Source organism: Zophobas morio, unplaced genomic scaffold, assembly GCF_036711695.1.
Source record: "Zophobas morio isolate AGI-343-1 ecotype UQ-CSIRO unplaced genomic scaffold, CSIRO_AGI_Zmor_V1 ptg001006l, whole genome shotgun sequence".
NCBI classification, from domain to species: Eukaryota; Metazoa; Arthropoda; class Insecta; order Coleoptera; family Tenebrionidae; genus Zophobas; species Zophobas morio.
In genome coordinates, this window is record NW_026973108.1 from 47,501 (window position 1) to 53,489 (window position 5,989).

At 53.9% G+C, this 5,989-nt stretch overlaps 2 non-coding genes across 2 annotated transcripts; both read left to right on the forward strand.

The window, feature by feature from the left end:
* The first annotated feature begins 340 nt into the window (after positions 1-340).
* On the forward strand, positions 341-2,261 carry LOC135122225 (small subunit ribosomal RNA). Its single transcript, XR_010279291.1, has one exon. It is a non-coding gene; the product is annotated as a small subunit ribosomal RNA (ribosomal RNA).
* Positions 2,262-3,128: 867 nt separating this feature from the next.
* Positions 3,129-3,285, forward strand: LOC135122234 (5.8S ribosomal RNA). Its single transcript, XR_010279297.1, has one exon. It is a non-coding gene; the product is annotated as a 5.8S ribosomal RNA (ribosomal RNA).
* The last annotated feature ends 2,704 nt before the right edge of the window (positions 3,286-5,989 follow it).

Consider the following 5,989-nt stretch of genomic DNA (forward strand, 5'->3'; position numbering starts at 1 on the left):
AACAGCTATTAAATTTGCGTCAACTCCCTACATTCCGAGCGAGAATATATAATATACTCGTAACGTGTGCAGATTCTGTAAAGAATTCGGCACGTCTCACCGTCGCATTCTATCTAGCGAAGAGTGAGGAGAATGTTTGAACTTTTAAACCGGCGCAGGAGGTTTCCTCGCGAAACTTTTCGACCGGTATCGTTATGTATGATATTTTTCGTATATAAAACAACGAAAGAGAGAGTTAAGCGTGGCGTTACGTTCCTACGCGTTCGTTTCGCGAACACGCACTCGCGCTTTCGACGAAAGTGTAGTTTTCAGTTTCGGAGTATCCGAACGAGAACGCAGTTCCCTGGTTGATCCTGCCAGTAGTCATATGCTTGTCTCAAAGATTAAGCCATGCATGTCTCAGTACAAGCCGAATTAAGGTGAAACCGCGAAAGGCTCATTAAATCAGTTATGGTTCCTTAGATCGTACCCACATTTACTTGGATAACTGTGGTAATTCTAGAGCTAATACATGCAAACAGAGCCCCGACCGGAAACGGAAGGGGCGCTTTTATTAGATCAAAACCAATCGGTGGCGGTCTCCGTCATCGTACAACTTGGTGACTCTGAATAACTTTACGCTGATCGCACGGTCTCGCACCGGCGACGCATCTTTCAAATGTCTGCCTTATCAACTGTCGATGGTAGGTTCTGCGCCTACCATGGTTGTAACGGGTAACGGGGAATCAGGGTTCGATTCCGGAGAGGGAGCCTGAGAAACGGCTACCACATCCAAGGAAGGCAGCAGGCGCGCAAATTACCCACTCCCGGCACGGGGAGGTAGTGACGAAAAATAACGATACGGGACTCATCCGAGGCCCCGTAATCGGAATGAGTACACTCTAAACCCTTTAACGAGGATCAATTGGAGGGCAAGTCTGGTGCCAGCAGCCGCGGTAATTCCAGCTCCAATAGCGTATATTAAAGTTGTTGCGGTTAAAAAGCTCGTAGTCGAATCTGTGTCCCGCGCCGCCGGTTCATCGTTCGCGGTGTTAACTGGCGTGCCGCGGGACGTCCTGCCGGTGGGCTTAGCTCGAGAGGGCGGCCCAACTCAATCCCGCCGCGGTGCTCTTCATTGAGTGTCGAGGTGGGCCGGCACGTTTACTTTGAACAAATTAGAGTGCTTAAAGCAGGCTAAAACTTCGCCTGAATACTGTGTGCATGGAATAATGGAATAGGACCTCGGTTCTATTTTGTTGGTTTTCGGAACCCCGAGGTAATGATTAATAGGAACGGATGGGGGCATTCGTATTGCGACGTTAGAGGTGAAATTCTTGGATCGTCGCAAGACGGACAGAAGCGAAAGCATTTGCCAAAAACGCTTTCATTGATCAAGAACGAAAGTTAGAGGTTCGAAGGCGATCAGATACCGCCCTAGTTCTAACCATAAACGATGCCAGCTAGCGATCCGCCGACGTTCTTTCGATGACTCGGCGGGCAGCTTCCGGGAAACCAAAGCTTTTGGGTTCCGGGGGAAGTATGGTTGCAAAGCTGAAACTTAAAGGAATTGACGGAAGGGCACCACCAGGAGTGGAGCCTGCGGCTTAATTTGACTCAACACGGGAAACCTCACCAGGCCCGGACACCGGAAGGATTGACAGATTGAGAGCTCTTTCTTGATTCGGTGGGTGGTGGTGCATGGCCGTTCTTAGTTGGTGGAGCGATTTGTCTGGTTAATTCCGATAACGAACGAGACTCTAGCCTGCTAAATAGGCGTATTTCGACATCCCAAAGGCCCGCCGGTCTCGGGTTCGCCCGTTGGCCGTGCGCGGTTTTTACTGTCGGCGTACAAACAATTCTTCTTAGAGGGACAGGCGGCTTCTAGCCGCACGAGATTGAGCAATAACAGGTCTGTGATGCCCTTAGATGTTCTGGGCCGCACGCGCGCTACACTGAAGGAATCAGCGTGTCCTCCCTGGCCGAGCGGCCCGGGTAACCCGCTGAACCTCCTTCGTGCTAGGGATTGGGGCTTGCAATTGTTCCCCATGAACGAGGAATTCCCAGTAAGCGCGAGTCATAAGCTCGCGTTGATTACGTCCCTGCCCTTTGTACACACCGCCCGTCGCTACTACCGATTGAATGATTTAGTGAGGTCTTCGGACCGGTACGCGGTGGCGTTTCGGCGTCGCCGATGTCGCTGGGAAGATGACCAAACTTGATCATTTAGAGGAAGTAAAAGTCGTAACAAGGTTTCCGTAGGTGAACCTGCGGAAGGATCATTAACGTGTCTCGAACACACGCACTGTCTTTACACAGACACACACACCATCGTCTGATCGTGTTGTTGTTGTCGTGCGAAGTATGTCGCGTCCGTGGACGACGTACACGCTCGATCTAACATCTAAAGACGTCTGCGGCGTAGACGACGGCACGTCCAGCCTTTAGCGGTGCCGTCGCGCGTTTCCGAAGCGCGTTCTCTTCTCTTCTCTCGTCCCACGTGGGGATCGGTGCGAAAGAGGAAACGCGTCTAAGAGACGGCGTCACGCGACGTCCTCGAACTATTGAATCGTCCAGAGTCGGATTAGGCGTCATGCCGATGCGAACTCGCGGCGCCGGTCCTTTACGCGCGTTCGTCGTGCGATCGGGCAGACGGCATTTCGGGCACCTTGATCCGCTAAAGAACCTCAAAGAGTTCGATTCGGATCGCAGGTTTCGTAAGTACGTGCGGGGCGTTTCGTGCGCCTTTGCTCGTCTTCGTTACCGTGGGTTTTAAATGATTTTCGCCCGGCCGACGGGTTCGGCTCGATGCCGCCGTTCTCGTCGAGACGATTCGAAACGTCGTTCGAGACGCTCCTAGGAAGCGCCGTTTGACGAAATCACACCTAGTTTGTTTGGTTAAGTGATCGTTGTGCGGTTGAGCTTCTGCTTTAGAAAAGGAGATCAAGTCTTGCGACTAACAAAAAAAAAAGAGAGAGAGGAAAAGATGGAATTAGTAAGACGACACGTCGTTCGAAAGTTTCTCTTTTCTTTTTTTTTCTTTTTTTATCTTAATAAACAATCGAAACCGAGAGAATTTCGACGCAGAACGTTCCAGGCCGTCGCGAGGCGAGCCGGAGAGAACGTGCGTCTTAATGTATATTCTAAAAGATTACCCTGAACGGTGGATCACTTGGCTCGTGGGTCGATGAAGAACGCAGCTAATTGCGCGTCAACTTGTGAACTGCAGGACACATGAACATCGACATTTCGAACGCACATTGCGGTCCTCGGATAAACTGTTCCCGGACCACTCCTGGCTGAGGGTCGTGTCAATTTCAAAGACTGCTCGGTTCGCCTCGTTTGAGAAAGCGTGGCGTTCGTCGGAGCGAGTTGGATGTTTTTTAGACGCGTGCCGTTGGAGGTCGATGTCGAGACGACTTACGTAACGTTCGTTCGTTTCGAGTACGATCCGGCGTACGCGACATCCGGAGACGCGATAGCGGCCCGTCGGGGTGACGTGTCGGACTTTCTTTTCGAAGGAGTTCGTCGTCGTCCTTCGACGGGCGGATCAGCAGACGTAAAGCACAAAACGATCGACTTTCGACGGCCATAACGGCGTTGATTTTGTCGAACGATGCGACCGTCGTGTCCGAGGCGTGCGTGACGTATCTCGCGACGACGTCAGGTCGCTGTTCGACGAAAGACCGTAAAGGCCGCGTCGACGACGTGCCATGATCGTTTGCGTATTAAAATGATCCATTTCCAGATCTATTCGATCTTGCGACCTCAGAGCAGGTGAGACTACCCGCCGAATTTAAGCATATTATTAAGCGGAGGAAAAGAAACTAACTAGGATTCCCTCAGTAGCGGCGAGCGAACAGGGAAGAGCCCAGCACCGAATCCCGCGGCCGAAACCGGACGCCGGGAAATGTGGTGTTAGGGAGGGTCCGTCATCCCGAAATCGTGCGGCGCGTCCAAGTCCATCTTGAACGGGGCCACAGCCCATAGAGGGTGCCAGGCCCGTAGTGACCGCTGCCGGTGACGGGAGGATCTCTCCTCAGAGTCGGGTTGCTTGAGAGTGCAGCCCTAAGTGGGTGGTAAACTCCATCTAAGGCTAAATATGACCACGAGACCGATAGCGAACAAGTACCGTGAGGGAAAGTTGAAAAGAACTTTGAAGAGAGAGTTCAATAGTACGTGAAACCGTTCAGGGGTAAACCTGAGAAACCCGAAAGGTCGAAAGGGGAGATTCAGCGTGTCTCGATCGTGGCGCTGGGCGGTCGCGTGACGGACGGCGTACGCGTCGTCTGCGCCTTCCGTCCTCCGAACTGCGATCGAACGCGTGCACTTCTCCCCCTGTAGGACGTCGCGATCCGTTGGGTGCCGGTCTGAGGCCCGCGGTGGAGCCCGTTCGGACGGTTCGCCGTTTCCGAACGAACCCGCGGTGTTTCCCGGTCGGCTCGCTCGACGGTATAAAGATGGCGCGAGGCCGCCGCTAGTTCGGCGTCCGCCCTACGGCAAGCGCTCTCGTCGCGACGGTGATCGGACCTGGTGCCGGTCCCGTCCCCGGGTGGCTGTTGGCTGTGGGTCGTCGGACAGACCTCGTCTTCTTTTAGAACGCCGATCTGCGACGCTATAGCTTTGGGTACTTTCAGGACCCGTCTTGAAACACGGACCAAGGAGTCTAGCATGTGCGCGAGTCATTGGGACATTACTAAACCTAAAGGCGCAATGAAAGTGAAGGTCCGCCTTGCGCGGACCGAGGGAGGATGGGCGGTCGTTACGGCTGCCGCCTCGCACTCCCGGGGCGTCTCGTTCTCATCGCGAGAAGAGGCGCACCAAGAGCGTACACGCTGGGACCCGAAAGATGGTGAACTATGCCTGGTCAGGACGAAGTCAGGGGAAACCCTGATGGAGGTCCGTAGCGATTCTGACGTGCAAATCGATCGTCGGAACTGGGTATAGGGGCGAAAGACTAATCGAACCATCTAGTAGCTGGTTCCCTCCGAAGTTTCCCTCAGGATAGCTGGCGCTCATAGCGCACGAGTTTCATCCGGTAAAGCGAATGATTAGAGGCATTGGGGTCGAAACGGCCTCAACCTATTCTCAAACTTTAAATGGGTGAGATCTCCGGCTTGCTCGAACTATTGAAGCCGCGAGACTCGAATCAGAGTGCCAAGTGGGCCATTTTTGGTAAGCAGAACTGGCGCTGTGGGATGAACCAAACGCCGAGTTAAAGCGCCTAAATCGACGCTTATGGGATACCATGAAAGGCGTTGGTAACTTAAGACATCAGGACGGTGGCCATGGAAGTCGGAATCCGCCAAGGAGTGTGTAACAACTCACCTGCCGAAGTTACTAGCCCTGAAAATGGATGGCGCTGAAGCGTCGTGCTTATACTCGGCCGTCAGCGGCATGTGCGGTCCGGTGGCCTCTGGTCACGGGCCATGAAGCCCTGACGAGTAGGAGGGTCGCGGCGGTGAGCGCAGAAGGACTGGCCGTGAGGCCGTCTGGAGCCGCCGTCGGTGCAGATCTTGGTGGTAGTAGCAAATACTCCAGCGAGGCCCTGGAGGACTGACGTGGAGAAGGGTTTCGTGTGAACAGCCGTTGCACACGAGTCAGTCGATCCTAAGCCCTAGGCGAAAGCCGATGTCGATGTGGTGTAGATTTGTCGTTGGTCACAAACACGACCTCCAGAGCCGTGGTGACGTGAACGTACGGATTGTGCACACACCCGTTGGGCGAAAGGGAATCCGGTTCCTATTCCGGAACCCGGCAGCGGAACCGCTTATAATTCGGGCCCTCGCAAGAGAGTTCGTCGGGGCAACCCAAAAGGACCCGGAGACGCCGTCGGGAGATCCGGGAAGAGTTTTCTTTTCTGCATGAGCGTTCGAGTTCCATGGAATCCTCTAGCAGGGAGATATGGTTTGGAACGCGAAGAGCACCGCAGTTGCGGCGGTGTCCGGATCTTCCCCTCGGACCTTGAAAATCCGGGAGAGGGCCACGTGGAGGCGTCGCGCCGGTTCGTACC